Consider the following 18,468-nt stretch of genomic DNA (forward strand, 5'->3'; position numbering starts at 1 on the left):
ATAGATTTTTCACACTAAATAGGTTTAAGAATCTGTGCCTCCCCCCCATTGGTAGCCAATGTTTAGCTTTTATTATTTATGGCTACAGCTGAAATTTGTGTTGTCAGTTTACATGAATAGGAGAAAGGACAGCAATTGCATTGTTGGCACATAACAGTTGTTTTGAAGTGCATTTCAAAAGGCAGAATAGGTGTATAGTGAAAAAGTTGCCTGAGGTATACAAAATGCTTTCCACTTCTACATTTAGTAAAAAAAAATAATTGTTCCAATGTTTTATTTTTCTAGTTTTCTATGCTTTTCAGCTCCCTGTATACTGGGTATACTAGTTTGTTCATACATAAAAATATTTTTCTACCAAAATTTTAAAAGTTGAATTTAATTTCACTTGAATCTTGAGGATATATAAACTAGCAATTCTGCTTGTGATGAAAAATAATACTAAAGGCTTTTCTAGTGGGTTTAATGGTGCCAAGAGATGTAAGAAAAAAGGGATAATATCTTTTTTCTATGGCTTAAAAGCTCTCTCTTTCTGTGACTTTTAAACTTATCAATGTTCTGCAGTGTCTTTGGGAATTCTTATGTACGTGTGTACATAAAGGACTATTATACAAGTTTATTTGGAATCGGAAGATTGGAAGCTCTTACCATGAAACTTCCTTCTCGGTGGTCCTGGAATGGGATGGTCCGAAACTGCTGGGAGTAGGCTCCTCCTCTGGAAACAGGGTCGTTGATCATTTGATCCGGCCTGGGGGAGGGGCCTCTCCCTTGGAAACTCTCCAGTCCTTAGAAAAACCATGGTTCCCCATCGGGATAAATCTAAAAAATAAAACTCTGAATCACGGTAACAAACCACTCAGAGACCATAATGATGCAACACCATTTTAATAACTTCAACAGCAGAAGTAACCGCATGCAATAGGAAACTTCCTCTACCAGTGCCCCGGTAACTCCTGCACTCAAGTTCCCACAGCGACCAGTCTGGAGCATGTTGCAACACTGGGTGGGGTGGACCGTTCCACTCCAGGACCACTGAGAAGGAAGCTTCACGGTAAGAGCTTCCAATCTTCTGTTCTCTGGTGGTCCCTCGTAGTGGGATGGTCCGAAACTGCTGGAACATACAAAAGCAATATGTACCCAGGGCAGGAACAACTACGTTTAGGATATAACCTGCTGTAGCACCCTGCAGCCAAAAGCTGCTTCAGCTGACGCCTACCTATTCACCTTATAATACCTGGTGAACGAATGAGCAGAACTCCAGGTGGCTGCCCTACAAATGCGGCTGCTCCCTGTAAGGAATGAACAATAATCCCTCCTGGGGGCTCTAACCCTTTTGCTGTGTATGCTGCAGAAATACATTGCCCCAACCATCTGCTCAGGGTCGAAGGAGTTGTTTACCCAGAGAGGGCGAACTAAAGGAAACAAACAATGAATCTGAACTCCTAAAGTCCTTGGCTCTGTTTGTATAAAAACTCAAGGCACGCTTGATATCTAACCGATGCCATTCCTTTTCCTTCTCGTGTTTGGGATTGGGAAAAAATGAGGGTAATACCAACTCATAAGACTGGTGAAAATCTGAATTCACTTTAGGAATAAATGTTGGATCAGGTCTCAACACTACTCATGAAAGGTACAAAGTTCTTTATCCACAGACAGGTCCTGCAACTCAGGGTGGCCATAATATCTGCAGGCCAGCCAGGGACACCTCGAGGGGGGGAAACAGGAAGTGACTTCCGGTGATGTCACGCCACCGCCGGAAACAGGAAGTGACATCACTTCCTGTGACATCATTTCCCCCAAATGACATCATTTTCCCCAAATGCCACTGCCGGAAACAGGAAGTGACTTCACAGCACTTCCTGTGACGTCCCCAAAAATCCCCCCCCCCAAATCCCCCAAATATCACTGTAGGAGGGCACTAGAGCAGAGACACTGTACACATCTTGTAGAGAAAGAAGTACTTTTCTTCCTTTCTCAATGGACACTCAATTAAATTACTGAGCAACGGATAAACAGAAGTTCTTCTTCACTCAAAAGGTGATTAACACATGGAATTCACTGCCACAGGAGGTGTTAGCAGCAACAAGCACAGACAGCTTCAAGAGGGGATTGGATAAACATATGGCGCAGAGGTCCATCAGTGGCTATTAGCCACAAGGTATAGATGGAACTCTCTGTCTGGGGCAAGTGATGCTCTGTATTTTTGGTGCTTGGTGGGGGGCAACAGTGGGAGGGCTTCTAGTGTCCTGGCCCCACTACTGGACCTCCTGATAGCCCCTAGTTTTTGGGCCACTGTGTTTTTGCGCCACCTTCATCACTTTCGGGGTGTGGATCACCCAGTGGGGTGGGCTCCCAACTCCCTCCGCTGGCTGTTTCTGATAGCCCTGCACCCCCTCTTTCATTTGATATGTGTCCTGTGCGGGTGCCACCCTCCCGCCGGGAGATGCCGCAAAATGAGCCCCCTTGAGGCTTATGGCGGCAGGACTCGGGGGAAGCGAGCTAGACTGCTGTTCTTTTGAGGGGTTATTTGAGGGGTTATAGAGTGTTTTGAGCTCGTCCCTGTGGCATCGGTCCAATTGTTGTGGGACCCAGGGAGCCGGCGCAGCGGCCCGCTGAAGCAGCCTGTCGGTCACTTCCGGGTTCCTGTCCTGCATCTCGACCTGTGTTATTAGCTTCAAGGAGGCTCATTTTGCGGCATCTCCCGGCGGGAGGGTGGCACCCACACGGGACACATATCAAATGAAAGAGGGGGCGCAGGGCTATCAGAAACAGCCGGCGGACGGAGTCGGGAGCCCACCCCACTGGGGGATCCACGCCCCGAAAGTGATGAAGTTGGTGCAGATAGAAGGAGGGAGGGAAGGAGGGAGGGAAGGAGGGAGGGAGGGAGGGAAGGAGGGAGGAAGGGAGGAGGGAGGGAGGGAAGGAGGGAGGGAAGGAGGGAGGAAGAAAGGAAGGAGGGAAGGAAGGGAGGAGGGAGGGAGGGAAGGAGGGAAGGGAGGAAAGAGGGACGGAGGGAGGGAAGGAAGCCCCCCCAGCTGCCCCCCCCGCTTTCGGCCCCCTCCCTCTCTGCCTGCCTTGGGGGGGGGCTTACCTTCTCCCAGGGCGCGGGTGGCGGCCTCCCCTCCGGGCGGGCGGGCTGGCTGACCAGGAGGCGCAGCGGCGGCTGGCGCTGCTGGCGGGGCTGGCGGCGGCTGAGGAGGAGGCGGCCGAGCCCACCGACCCGGGGCCTCCTGCCACACCGCCGCCACCGCAGGTGCCACCGGCCCGCCTCCTGCTCCCGCCGGGCCTGCAGGAAGGGCGGGGCGTCTCGGCCTCCTCATCGCTCGGACCCCCTCCCCCCTCGGCGGGGAGGCTGCAGCCAAGCCGCTGGGCCTGCAGGCAGGGCGGGGCGGGGCGCCTCGGCCTCCGAGCTTGAGCTGGCGGCCTGGCTGCGGCTGCCCCGCCGAGGGGGGAGGGGGTCCGAGGGAGGAGGGAAGGAAGGAAGGCCAGCCGCCCCCTCCCGCCAGCCGCCCTCCCCCCGCTTTCGGCCCCCTCCTCCCTGCCTGCCTCGGGGGGGGGCTTACCTTCTCCCAGGGTGCGGGTGGCGGCCTCGGCCTCCCCTCTGGGCAGGCGGGCTGGCCAGGAGGCGCAGCGGCGTCTGGTGCTGCTGGCGGCGGCTCAGGAGGAGGCGGCCGAGCCCACCGACCTGGGGCCTCCTGCCACGCTGCCGCAGGCCCGCCTCCCGCTCCGGCCGCCGCCATTGTCCCGCTGCCACCTCCGCCACGCCGCCCACTCTCCTGGCCCTGAGCATGTGCAGAGCCGCGCGCACGCGCAGGGAGGAAGCTCCCAGCCTCCCCTCCGGACAGGCGCTCGCTTGCCACCGCCTTTCCCGCCCGCGTGCTCGCTCGCCGGCTCCAGGAGCTGGCTAAACCGGGACTTTTAATGGTCCCAGGATAGCCAGCCCGGGAGGCGGGAATTTGGGGGCGGCGCCGGGACTTTCCCGGGCAACCGGGACGATCTGGCCACCCTAACTCAGATACTCTCCAGACAGTGGTAATCCCAACTAAAAACAGTGTTTTAAGGGTAATATCCTTTAGGCTACAACTAGCCATGGGCTCAAAAGGTGCGTGACGCAATGCCTTCAACACCACATTTAACTTCTGTGTAGGAAACCTATGTGCAGTAGGGGGAGTCAACAGAGCCACCTCCCTCAAAAAAGTTTGACGTGTGGGTGCAAGGTCAAAGAACCCCCTTTTTTAGCTCCGCAAACAGCAGAAATAGCTGCCACCTGCCTACAAAGGGCATTAGTAGACAACCCCTTATCCAGGCCCTGTTGCAAGAACAGAAGCAGCTTCCGAACTGGCAACTTTAAGGGGTCCCAACCCTTTTTGACACACCAGCTAGAAAAAACACGCCAAGTGTTATTATAAACCCTAGTGGTAGAACGTTTTCTGGATGCCAACATAGGGTCAATCACAGATTTGTCAAACCCCAATTTAACTAACTGTGACCGCTCAACCTCCACGCATTTAATTGTAACAACCCAGCTGAGGATGGCAAGCTGTCCCTTGTCTCAGCAGAGTCCCGGAGGCTGGAAGACACCAAGGTTTACCAATCTGGGAATCAGCTGCAGTGGCAGGAAGGCGTACAGAAAACTGTCCAGCCAGTCGCAGTTGAGGGTGTCTACGCCCTCTGCTTGATCGTCCTTCTGTTTGGCAAAAAACTGTCGCACTTGATGATTGTTCTCGGTAGCAAATAAATCCACAGTCACTCTGCCATTTCTGCGTTGAAGAGACTGGAACACCGCCTTGTCTAGCGACCATTCCATCTGATCCAGCCTCTGCTGAGCCAATTGGCCAGCCCGTAGTCTTTCCCAGCAACATGAATCGCCTTTATTGACAGAATATACTTCTCTGCCCACTCCAGCAAGCTGTTGGCCTTACTGCAAAGTTTCCTGATTCTGGTCCTGCCTTGCCGCTTGACATAAGCTTTGGCTGTCATGTTGTCTGTCTTCACTAACACGTGACGCCCCTGCAGTGTCTTCTGAAAATGTAATAACCCCAGGCGAATAGCTCTCAGCTCCAGCAGATTGATGCTCAGTTGGGACTCCATCAAGGATGACTGACCTTGAGTCATCATCCCTTGAGAATATGCTCCCCAGCTGGACAGGCTGGAGTCTGTAGTCACCACTATCCTCTGCGGCTCCTTCATCGACACTCCTTGCTGCAAATGGGATGGTTCCAGCCACCACTGAAGTTGCATCCGCAGCTCTGTTGGTAGAAATACTAGCCTGGGCAGCTTGCGGCTATCACATTCTGATAAGGGATCAAGAAGCATTGTAAGGGTCGTAGGTGGAAACGCGCCCAGGACAGCACATCCTGGCACGACACCAGGACCCCTAAAAGCTTCGCTAGAGTCATCACAGGTACTTGATTCAAGGCCAATACTTCCTCCAACAAGGATCTGAGGTTCACCTGTCTTACTGCCGACAGAAAAACTTTGTGCCTCTGAGTATTGATCAGAACACTCATGTGCTATCTCTTGCGTTGGAGTGAGGTTGCTGTTTGTTCTGTTGACCACGAAATCGTGGTCCTGCAGTATTTCGATAGTCCGACTGATGTCCTCCAGATTCTGCTGGAAGGATGGGGCTCTGACCAAGAGATCGTCCAGGTACGGATGAAGAGCCACGTCCCCCATCTGTAAATGAGCCACCAATGCCACTATGATCTTTGTAAACACCTGCGGGGAAAATGGCAAAGCCTGGTACTGGAAGTGCTTCCCGTTGTATGCAAACCCGAGGAACCGTCTGTGACTTGGTCGAATGGGGCCATGCAAATACGCCTCGGGCAGATCTATGGACGTCAGATATTCTTGTTCTTGGACTGACAATAGAATGGAACGCAATGTCTCCATCCGAAACTTTTTCGTTCTCACAAATTGATTTACCCACTTCAAATCTAGAATGGCTCGGACATCGCCATTCTTCTTTGGTACCAAGAATAAGATGGAGTACACCCCTTGACCCCTCTGAGTCACAGGTACAGGTTCTATAGCCCTGATGTCCAGTAGGTGTTGGATGGCGCACGACATCCCTTGGTGATTGTGCATGTCTCGTTTTCTTGGCACTGAATAAAACCTCAGAGGTGGGAAAGATTCTAGCTCTAATGCGTAGCCCTTGGATACTGTGTCTATCACCCATTTGTCTGCTACTGACACCTTCCATCGGTCTGCGAAAAACTGTAGCCACCCTCCGATTGGAAGCAGCTCTGGGCTTCTGGCATAGTCATTGTGACCCTCCCTTTTTGCAGTCACCTTTGTTTCCCTTATCGTTTCTGCCAGGAAAGGATTTTGCATCCCGACTGCGAGACTGCCACTTCCCCCTGAATGACTTAAATCCCGAAGGCTGGGAGAATTTTTTGGAATCCCGAAAGGACTGGAAGGATTTCTTGGGCTTAAAATCCTTCCTCTTGGAAGGCTAGTCTTTCTTTTTGTCCTTCCCCTCAATCAAGAATCGTTCCAGCTCGTCCTCAAAGAGACTAACACCTTTGAATGGTACAGCTGCCAGTCTAGCCTGTGCAGCTGCATCTGCGAACCAAGTCCTGAGTCAAATGTTCTTGCGCGCTGCCATGCTGCAAGCCACGGCCCTTGCGGACAACTGCATTGCGTCTTGGGTCACATCTGCAATAAATGCTGTGCCCGAGGCTATTTTCTTAAGCTCATCCTTGAATTCCTTTGGCACATCACTATCTGCTGAGGCCAAATTGGACGCCCAAGTATACACTGCATGTGCAAATAAGCGACCCCGCGGAAGACGCTAGGATGGACCATGCTGAGGCTTCAAAGTCCTTACGTAATGCCTGTTACGTAATCACAGGCGTCTTTGGGTAACCCATCCGCATCCATGGGAAGCACTGATGTGGACAATAAACTATTTACAGGGTCGTCCACTACTGGCAGTTTCAGCCGTTTAGTAGCCTCTGGAATCAACCCATACAATTTTGAGAACAGATGTGGGTTAGATTTTGGCTTAGCTGGGTGTTCCCACTCTGCTTTAATAAAACTAAAGAAGGGAGCAGATAAGGGTACCCCTGTCTGAGAAACCCCCACCTTAGGCATCATCTTCCCTGAACCTGCGGGCAGGTTAGGGTCTAATTCTGCCTTCTCTCTGGATGTGGCAGTAAAGTCCAGTTCCCTGAGGACCCTAGGGAGGAGTTTAAAGTAATATTCCACTGGTAAGATCCTGGATTGCACTGAAGGAGCAGCCGCCTCCTCCTCAGACAGCTCCACTTCCTCTTTCGCAGAGGAGTCTACTGAAGAGTCAGGTTCCTTCTCCTCCTGAGAACTATCACAGGGAGAGTCCAGGCTCATACCCATTTTTGCTTTCTTTGGGTCTGTAGGAGCCGTGGCAATATCTTGATCTGCTTTTCTCTTCCTTTTCTGAGGGTGAGAGGGCACTGTAGAGCCTTGGGCAGGGGCAAGCTCCTTTCTCAATTCTCTTTTTAACCATATGAGTAAATTAAGCTTGGCATCCTCTCCATTTAAATCAGGTTCAGAATCCTCTTGCTCTTTTACAGAAATGGATCCTGAGTATTTTGGGAGGGCGAAATCACTGACTGAACTTCCTTTCTCACTAGTCTGTCCCCGTCCGTCAGCCATCTTAGTTATAACAGAGGGCTGAAACAAAAGTGAAAGGGCAGAGAGAAGCCTCCATTACCAGGCTAAGTGCCTGAAATGGTTACCCCTCCCCCTGCATAGTAAAAAACCCCAGGCACACTCTAACTGCGCCTGAGTTGGAGAAGGTCTGCTATGTTCTAAACCTTCCCCCCCCCCCTCACGACTGTAAAGAAAGCAGTTCTAGAGGGATACTGGGGAATGGCCGTAAGTTGTCAGGTGGCCTTTCCTCGTCTCAGCGGAGCCCATCCTGAGCAAAACCAGTTTGCGCATCACCAAGAGCTTTTCCCGCTCTCTCTCAGCCAGCTTACCGCCTCCTCGCGAGTTGATTCGCTGTCTGAGTTGGGCTGTTGGCTGCACTGGACTCTGGTCATCTGCACTACGCCCCCAGGCGCTGCGTGGGACTGCAAAAGTGGACTCGCTGCTGTTCCCTGCCTCAACAGGCTCAGGAGGGAAGGTCTCCCTCTCCGCGGCATTCCCCAGCTGTGCCGCCTTTGTTGGGTAAAACCCCTATGTTGGCAGTTAAAGTGCTCTGCCTTCTGCCTGCTGCGGCTGAGAAACAAAGTGGCAGAGACTTTTACGTGAGGAAACCTCGTTCTTCGGATCACTGTGCTCCAATGCATGACATCCTGTCTCTCAACAGGGCCGTTTAGACTGGAGAGTTTCCTAGGGAGAGGCCCCTCCCCCAGCCCAGATGATACAATCTGTTTCCAGAGGAGGCTACTCCCAGCAGTTTCGGACCGTCTCACCACCAGGGACCACCGGAGAACCTTTATATATACAGAAAAGGTTGGATGCATTCAGTTTTTTGCACTCAGCCAGCTTTTTTACACTCAATCTTTTTGAGTTTCCTTTCTTAACTTCCATCTTGGTCTAACAGCCTTTGTCTGTGAAGGTCCCATGATCCCCACCATAACCTTTTGGATGTCAAAATGCTATCCATCACTTCACTTTTCACAAGTGGAAAGGCTGATTGGATCCAACCTTGTATTTCACAAAGTGTGCTGATTAAAAACATTAGAAAGCAACAAAATAACTTTCTTGCTCTGTAGCACTGAACTGGTGGAGTTGAAAATTGATTCTTGCTCAAATGAGAAGCCCTATTCTTTCCTGTACCAGAGAGGACACCATTGTGAGCATAGGGCTCTCAATACTGGATACATCAGTATTGGCAAAACTTGTAAATAAGGGTGAAAAAGTGGATGGGGTATGTCCTGATCTTTCCTATTTGCTTTGCAGAGGATTCTACTGTTATATTTGTGGCAGTGTATCAGGACCAGGTACTTGTGTTGCTCAGAAATGTAAAATTTTGAAGCCCCAGGAGAAAAAATTAGAAATTTTGGGAAAAAATTAAAATATATGCAGTACTTGCTGTCCTGTCAAGCCTAAACTAATTTTACTGCTTTAGCATCAAATGCATACTTTATAACTAAGCGTGTAACATTGTGATATTGGATATATTTATGGGATTGAAAAGTTATAATTAAATTACATTGCAATCCTGCAGAGAGTTACTCCAGTCTAAGCCTATTCATTTCAATGGGCTTAGAACGGAGTAACTCTCCTTAGGATTGCACTGTTAGTATTCTGCAAGCAAAATTGAAAATGGACCCAACATTTGAGAGAAAATGCAAGCTGATGTACCCTACAGTTCTTTAGCGTATGTACTTTAGTTCCATTTAGATGTTATCTCCTTTCTTCTGTGGCTGTTGGTTACAGAGAGCTTTAGTTATCAATTAAACTTTCAAAGTTTTCCTCTGAGGCATTGGTGCGGTTTCTCCTTCTGATCTTTTTTCCCTTCAGCAAGGTAGGGTAATAAGCTACTTGTTACTTAATCTATGGGTATATATATCATAGTGGTTTGAGGGAGAGGTGGAGAGATCTACCACAAGGGAAGAGTTAGGTCTTAAGGAAAATAAGAGGCATGCAATAGCTGAGAAGCAATGAAAGTTCTGTGTGCTTCCTTCATGATGATTAGGTATTCTTTGAGATGTAGAAATTCATCTTGGATTTAAGAGCTCTACATGTCTGTATCATGCCCACCTCGTCTTTAAAAGCATTTCACTCATTCTAAAACAGAATATATTTAATAGGAGTAATTTTTGGCACTTCCTCAAATTCCTAATTTTCCCATTGAAAAAATTGGGGGGAAAGTGATCCCCTCAATTTTTGTTGTTTCTCTCCCCCCCCCTCCCCGGGACTTCACATCTTCAGTGTTGCATACACTATGGGTGCAGTCACGCACACTAAATAACGTGCTTTGCCAACTGGATTCTTACTGTGTAAGAATAGCAGAATTCACTTGCAAACAGTTGCTGTGTGAAAGCATCTTCTGTGGTGCTCACAGGAGGTGGCGGTGGCTGCAAGCATAGATAGCTTCAAGAGGGGATTGGATAAGCATCTGGAGCAGAGGGCCATCAGTGGCTACTAGCCACAGCGTATTGTTGGAACTTTCTGGGGCAATGATGCTCTGTATTCTTGGTGCTTGGGGGGGTGGGGCACAGTGGGAGGGATTCTAGCCCCACTGGTGGATCTTGTGATGGCACTTGGTTTTTTTGGCCACTGTGTGACAAAGAGTGTTGGACAGGATGGGCCATTGGCCTGATGCAACATGGCTTCTTTTATGTTCTTCCTGGTCAGTCTACCCAGGTTCAATATTGTGGGAACATCACGAACATAAAATCAGTTATGTGCCTGATGCATAAGAATTTGGGTTGAATTAAAGTACTCAAAATATGATTAGTAGTGTACCCTTTGACCTGGGTAGGTTATAACTATGTGTGATGCTGCATCTGGTTTGATGGTTTGGGGGTATCTGTGAATGGGAAAGGGAGGGATGGAGAAGGCAGGTACATGTAATCTTGGGACCTAGTAATGAAATGTTACATCTACAGCTTGAATCCTAAGCCAACAGTTTAAAAACGAATATGGGAGTAACACCTAGTAAGATCTTTGTTACCTGATTCCAGATAGCACTTTTTATGAGCATATGCTTAAATTATCTGTAGGTTTCTGCAGCAGTGGGTAAAAAAAATACCTTGTACCTTTTAACAATACAACAAGAGATTCACTCTTTAATGATGAGTTTGTACTTGTACATTGAGGCATGAAGGTAATGGCTCATCAAAATTGCTGTAAAAATCCTCTTGGTGGAATAGTGAAAATTTTTGTCTGAGGTAGATATGTGTAGGTGTTATGGTTCAGATATGGGTTTTTTACTTCTAAGGATCTGTATCTTTAGTTGGAATGAAATGAGCAGAAGTCCATTTTCAAATATCTGAAGTTCTCAAGAAAATTACTGGGCATCGTTTGAGAATTTTAATTCTATACAACATTAGTGTTAATAAATGGTGTTTTAATTATCAGGATGGTATAAAGCAGGAGTGTTGAACTCATTTGTTATGAGTGCCGGATTTGACATAAATGAGACCTTGTTGGGCTGGGCCATGTTGGGTTGGGCCGAACCATGCCAGGCCCTGTGTGTACCTATTTAAAATTAGGTAGCAGAGATACAAATTTTATAAAGAACGTAAACACAAATATATTTTTTAAAAACTTAAAACGTTAGCAGTCATTGGCCTTAAAGATGTTTTCTTTGCTTTTCTCCGAAGCGGTCCAGGGAACTGGGCAAAGGAAGCTCTGACTCTTTCCTTCCTTCCGCAGGGGATGGGGGGGGGGCTCAGCCAGTAGAAGAAAGAGAGGCTTGGCTCAGTACCTCCACTGTGCAATTGAGAGAGCCTGGCAAAGCAAGCTATTCCTCCCCCCTTCCTCCCCAAGGGAGGAGCCTCATCTAATGGAAAAAATAGAGGTTTTACTCTGTAGCTTCTGTGCGATTGAGCAGGCCTGGCAAAGCAAGCTGTGATGCAGAAGGAAGCAAGAGAGAGGGAGAAGGAAGCAGGTGACAGCCAGTTGCTCAAGGGCCTGATAGAAGTCCTCTGGGGGCCTGATTCATCCCCCGAACTGCATGTTTGACACCCCTCGTATAAAGAGTTAATCCTTTTATTCAAAGACAGATGTTTCTTTGTTGGTTAAATCTAATCAAATGATCAAGGCTTGAACAAGTAAATACATTATATAGCACTATAATTTGAGTTATATTTATACTCTTAAAATTGTTTCTGTCACATTCAAGAGGTTTGGTGGAAGGGCCCATGTGACTTACTAAGGTACTTTGCAGTAATGTTGTTTTTTACAATAGTGTTACCAGCCATGCTGAATAGCTTAAGTACACAATGAAACTTGACATTTTGCCTGAAATTATCCACTCCTGCTTAACGGATTGCCTTTTACTAGAAATCTTGTTTCTTCTTTTTGATCCTAGCTTTAGAAAAATTCAAACAAAATTATTGGATGTGGAACGGTGTATTTAGTATACATTATAATTATTTACCTATAGCAAACTGATTAAGAATTGTATGCAAAACATAGATTCTTAAGCCAGAGAAAAGTCTAAAGAATCTAAACAGAATACAGGAAAAGACTGTGTACTTTCAGATAGTCACTCTGATACAAATAAATAAAAATAGCTGAGCTGAACCTGTCATACGTAAAACGCTAACCATTTTTTATTATATTATGAGGAATACAAGTTGTAGCACTTAAAATCATAAATATTAAATGGAATATCTTCAACAATTGCTTTGAATATCTGTCCACAGAAGTAAGGTATTTTAAAATTGGGATGTTTTAAGTTTCATATTCTTTTTACATTAAGTGGAAAGAATCCATGAATCTTAGTACATTCTTGTTTTTCTATGAAGGAGGAGAAATGCAACTGTATTCAATGTCAAGGTACATGTAACTGAAAAGAATGAAAACAATTGTTCAGATAGGCTGTACTTTTCCAACAACAATACAAGTTTGGCACCTTGCAGTGAGCAGGACAAGCTGAGGCTTGCATTTGTCAATAACCTTTTAAGGTGTAACAGACTATTAAGTAACTTCAGGAAACTAGCAAAGTGTACCCTTTGTGAAAGAACTGTGTTGGGGAGAACAGAATGAGTTTTTAAATCAGATTAAAATTTTTGAATCAATTTGTAATTTTGTGAAATGAAAAGGAATTTACAGTGCCATCCTAAAAAGAGCTAACCCCTTCTAACTCCACTGAAGTTAGTAAACTTAGAATGGTGTAACTGTTTGGAATTGCACTATAAGAGTGCTTGTATGAGTCATCTGAGACTGTTGATCTCTAAACATTTTTTCTAGATGGGCTTTCTGTTTTTGAGTCTAATTCTGATTATAGTTGTAGGGGAAGTGATGATATGATTTTGACTTTTGACTTGGTGCTGAGCTTGGTGTTGAACTGGCTTGTTGATGTCTTGCAAGTCTGTAAAAATAGGGATGCAATTTAAAATTGATAAATATTTCACAGCTATTTTATTTCCAACTTATTTTGAAATTATATCAATTCTGCTTGGATAAAAGGAGTTTGATTTCAGAATGCTTGATCCAAAGATATATTCTTGTCAATTGAGATATTAAATTACTTTATGACTAACATGAAACATTTTGTAGTACATTGATGCTGTTGAGTGGACATATGTTGCTTATGATGCTGTTGAGTGGACATAAAAGATTATTTTCTCTAAAGTGCTGCCCTTACTATTGAGTGTATATATATATATCTTGCTTATGGCTAGGTTATTCTCTTAGGGATCTGCCTGCACTGTTAAACTGATCCCTTTGGATTTATCTTTCCTTTGGAATTAAAAAAAAAAGCAGTAAGATAAACAGTGGCATGATGAAATGTGAGTCAAGTATTGCATCTCATTGAAGAGTACATTGTACCTTGTTCTGCACCTGTGTTTTCGACAGTATTTGTTGCTTTTCTTTTTTTATACTCGTGTTACATTTCACATAGAAATTTACAGAATTTAGACTAATTTAGAAGAATTTCTTTGAAAATATAAACATTTATTTTCAAATAGTATTTACACCTCATGTTGAAAGTGTAATTTCTTTTTTCAAACTGCAGTGTATTAAGCTATACTAGTTGTTTGAATTTGGTTGCTTATCCATGCTAGAGGTCTTAACATTTTCGGGTATTCAGGATATTCTTCTAATTTAGCTTTCAGGGCATCTTTCTGAAAGAACCAAGAGGCCAGATTAGTATCTTCTTCCTCACTCAGTCCTGGATTTTAACCAGTCTAAAACTATAGCATGCTTGCACTGTAGTGTTGACTGCTGGCTTTCCTGGGTAGATGAGAGGAAAGCTGCTTGGCAAGCCTTGAACTTGATTTGTATATTGCTAGCAAGAGGGTCTTTTTACCTTGTTTTACTCTCCAACTCCTTGTGTGTTCCTTCCCCACTCTTCTTCTTTAATAGATACTCATATGCCTTTAGCATTCCTTGTTTCCTGGGTCGCAGTGACCATGCTCAGTCCTTGTGAAGCTTAGTTTTTGTTCTTTTTAAAAGTTTAAATGGAATACTATACTATTGTGCATGCCTGGAGAGTGTATTGAATATACTGAAAATTCTAGTTTGCCTGTGGGTGGCCTCATTTCACTGTTAGGCACTCAGCCATAACATATGCAGTTGGAAGGAACAGAGAAGATTAAATATGGCAAGCACTGGAAATATTTGGTGGAAAAAGTAGACTCCTGTCAAGAACCTTTTCATTTTCCAGTGGAAAACCTAGAAGATTTCAACAGTGATGGAAAAAAATCCTCTAACTCCCCACCCCCCTCTCTTTTGGAGTGAGTAAAATATTTTCCACAATAAGGTTTTACTGATGCAAAATGTTCAGTATGAAGTTACTTCATGATCTTAATGTGTCACACTGATGAGCTTTGCACCTGTGCAGAGCTGTAGTTTGAAAACTACTAAAGCTAGCTTTTAAGGAAGCTTCTAATGGGCATTAATGTGCAGATTACAGCTTCTTGCACAAGGTTTTTTGCTGCTGCTTGTAAAGTTCATAAGGATATTTTATGTAAAACTTTAGTTTCTTTAAATTACTCATTTAACTTGTAACTGTCTATTTTAATTTGTTTTTATATCCCATTTAGCGGATGGACCACTTTTAAAGTGACCATAACATTTTGAGTGATGTGTGTAATGATCTGTGCTGGTTGCAGACCGTAAGAGATAAATTGATTGATTGATAGATACTAAAGCTAGCTTTAGGTACAAAAAAGTCCTTCCCTCAGGAACTGTAGTTTCAACTGCATGTATGCAAGGGGAAAAAGTCGTGCCTTCCTGTTCAGTACTCTTTTATCAGATGCAGAGGTCAGAAGTGAGAGGGCACTTCTTTGAGAGATCTTTCTGTCAGAATTAGTGTTCCTTTGCACTTAATCACTTGTTAATAGTTTCTTGCACAGGGGGACCTTTCCTTTCCCCTCATACAGCAAGGATATTAGCAGAGCCTAATGAATCTCTACAGAAAACAACTTTCCAAAAACCATTTTACAAAACACACACAAAACAAAAACAGGAATAATCAGTACTCATTCAGTCCTGAGGGGGGCAGTGTTTAATTTAAAAATCCAAAATGCCTCTTCTCTTGAGTAACATTTTATTCACATAAGTAATGATATCAGGATCACCTTTACACTTAAATATGACAAAGAATCTCATATCATCCACAGAATGATTGTATTCTGCATAATATGCCATGAGAGATTCTTCCATAATTTTGTTCTTTATGTGAGAACAGTGTTCCAAAATATGAATTTTGACCAGGTGTGTGGTGTTACCTACATACATTTTTTTGGCAGGCACAGATTACAACATAGACCATGTTACATGAGTTGCAATTAAGAAACAGAAGTTGGCATGAGGTGGAGTAAATTTCTGATTCTCTAAAGCTGAGGGGCATATTAAACATCAACCACATGTCCTTTTGCTTCATTATCAGCAGTTCCAGCTTCTCCACTTCTTGATAGTCTCAGAAAAGAATCACCAAACCCTCAGCAACAAGAAACAGCAAAATGCTAAAAGTCATAACTGTGGCATTCTAAATACTATCTTACAAGCATTAGTTGCAGAGTTTCTCCTGTCCCAACAGGAAATGAGTCCTGGAGCATGAGCCTGCCTTGGAGAAAAATTCGGCTTGCATTCCCAGTACCAAAGATCCCAATTTTGAAAAGAAAGCTCTCTTTTCCCCACATGTTTCCATGTTGAATGGTCAGCTCAAAGACTCACTGCCTGGGATTCCTGGACCTTCTATTTTGATTACAACTTCACTGAGGTTCCACTCACATTCTACCTAACAGGATTCCTCAAGATGTTCTACTTTGAACTTGGTGGCCTTACATGGTTGTAAGTACTGAGTGTATGCCTATGATTGCCAGCACTTCTGCCCTGTCTCTTTAGAATATCCCTCTTATTATTGGGAAAGTGGATATTATAGGGGATGTGATCAGTGTTGATTTTTATCACAGATACTGGTATGGCTGCCCCATCTTTGACATTGATGCTCTCCCAACGTACTTTATTTATTTAGCAACCATTGCCTTTGTTCACCAAATTTTGAACTCCATTAATCTTCAGAAGACCTGATTCCATTTACATTGACACCAATGGTGATTTGTACTCCAGTTGAGCTTAATGTTATGGCTCAGACTTCCCTGCCATTCAGCCTACTACTATTGTTCAGTCTACAGTACAATAGATAGATCAGCTGATTACTATTCAGTCTCCACCCTGACCATGAGCGATATTTTCTGTATTTACATATCAGCATAGTATCTGAAACTCTGCCTTTTTCTCACCACCAAATATATGTATTTAAAGCAGATAGTGAGGATGGCTACTGGCTTGGACTTGCAAATTGCTTAGCGACCAGAGGCAGAAGTGGCTCAGCTGCATTAGAGGAAGATGCTTGGAGCTGGGACAGAACTGCTGGTAAGCTGTTGCTGAGAGAGGAGAGCTTGTTTGCCTGGGGGGGGGGGGGGTTGCTGGCCCGACCCTCTACTGTTGCTCTGGCTGTTGAGTCAGAGGTGGGTGGGGGCTTGAGCCTTTAACTTGCAATGCTCATCCTTGCCAGAGGTGTGAGCCTTTGCTGCGAGCCGAAGGTCAAGAGCCAAAGGGCTCTTGGCCTGTGGCTTTTCCCCTGGGGGTCTAGCCTGGGGGGGTTCTGTAGGAAGGTGAGTGGTTCCTCATGGAAGTCAAGATAAAGAGAATTTTGAAATGGATTGCAGCCACATAGCTGGTGAGGGAGCTGAGGCAGTAATGTGTAAGACTTCGGGATGTTTGTATTTCTACCTGAGAGTAGCAGCAATTACACTTGCAGCAAATATAAGTTAGTAGCCTGCTGGAGGAGAAGATACGGAGACTGAAGGCACAATTGTCCACACTGCAGTGTATAAAGGAGGGTGAGGATTTTCTTGACAGAACCCATGAGGTGCTCTTGAAAGGACAAGAGGAGGAAGAGGAAGTGGTATCTCAGCAATTGGAAGAGAATCCAGCACAGGAGGAGGATTTATGGAAAAATGTAACCCAAAGGAGCAGGAAAATCAGATGTTCTGAGCCTTTTCTGTTCAGCAACAGGTTCCAGGGTCTCCTCACAGTAACTGATTCTGAACCGTTGGAACAAAGGCTACTTCCCCGGCCTCCATGAAGCTTGAAGAAAGTTTCTCAGTATCCTGTGGATAAAAAGCCTGGAGCTTCTGCTCCCCAATATAGGAAGAGGAGGGTGGTGGTAATTGGAGACTCCTTGCTCAGAGGGGTGTTCTCCCAAGAGGTCTGCTGTCTGCTGGGTGCAGGTATCCAGTATGTGACAAAAAGGATTGGAAGACTTTTCAAGCCCACGGATTATTATCCTTTCTGGCTGATCCAGGTGGGAACGAATGATACTGCCTGTCACAGCCCTGAACGTTTTAGAAAAGACTATGTGGCTCTGGGTCAGAAGGTGAGGGAGCTGGGCACACAGGTTGTGTTCTCATCAGTTCTTCCTTTTGAAGGCCGTGGCTTAGGATGAGAAAGAAGATTACTTCAAACAAACAATAGGCTACGTCGATGGTGTCGTCAGGAAAGATTCGTATTTCTGGACCATGGCTTATGCTTTCGAGATGGTGGTCTTCTATCGGGAGATGGTTTGCGCCTTACAACAGTAGGAAAAAACAGTGTTTGGTAGCAGCCTTGCTAAGCTAATAAGGAGGGCTTTAAACTAAATTGTATGGGGGAGTGAGACAATAATTCAAACCCTAATTTGATGGTAGAAACTGGGGACTAGAACACTAAAGCTTTGTAGAGAGTGGCACATACACTAGGTAATGTTAACTTGCAGGTATGTATGGAAACTAAATTCTCAGGATGCGTAAAACATGGACTGCGATGTCTCTACACTAATGCACAGAGTATGGGAAACAAACAGGAGGAACTGGAAGTCCCAATACAGGAAGGAGACTATGACACAATAGGCCTTACTGAAACTTGGTGGGATGACACTCATACTGGAATATTAGGATTCAGTCCCTTATTTAAAAGGGACAGACAAATTAGAAAAGGCAAAGGTGTAGCGGTATATGTGAAGGAGGTATATACTTCTGAGGAAATATGTGAATCTGATCATGGCAGCTCAGTTGAGAGTCTCTGGGTAAAAGTAAAAGGAGTAAGAAATAACAGTGATATTATGGTGGAGGTCTGCTATAGACCACCAAGCCAGGTGGAGGACTTGGATGAGATACTCCTGAAACAGATTGCAAAGTTCTCCAAGAGAACGGACACATTGATCATGGGAAATTTCAATTACCCGGACATCTTTTGGAAGTCCAACTCTGCTAAAAATGAAAGGTCAAATTGCTGACTTGTCTTGCTGACAACTTTCTTTTCCAGAAAGTGAAGAAGGAAACAAGGGGATCTGCTATCATGGACTTGATTCTC

General features: G+C 45.3%; 1 protein-coding gene across 7 annotated transcripts in view; it reads left to right on the forward strand.

The window, feature by feature from the left end:
* RFX3 (regulatory factor X3) overlaps positions 1–18,468 on the forward strand; it is a 325,131-nt gene that overhangs the window by 28,848 nt on the left and 277,815 nt on the right. Inside the window, exon 2 of one of the 7 annotated variants that reach the window (XM_060237390.1) lies at positions 16,381–16,488. The exons of the other annotated variants lie outside the window; for them this stretch is intronic. The gene's annotated coding sequence lies outside the window, so the exon portion shown is untranslated. The remainder of the gene's footprint in view (positions 1–16,380; positions 16,489–18,468) is intronic. 7 annotated transcript variants of the gene reach the window in all.

The sequence above is a fragment of the Heteronotia binoei genome, chromosome 4 (assembly GCF_032191835.1).
Source record: "Heteronotia binoei isolate CCM8104 ecotype False Entrance Well chromosome 4, APGP_CSIRO_Hbin_v1, whole genome shotgun sequence".
Classification (NCBI taxonomy): Eukaryota; Metazoa; Chordata; class Lepidosauria; order Squamata; family Gekkonidae; genus Heteronotia; species Heteronotia binoei.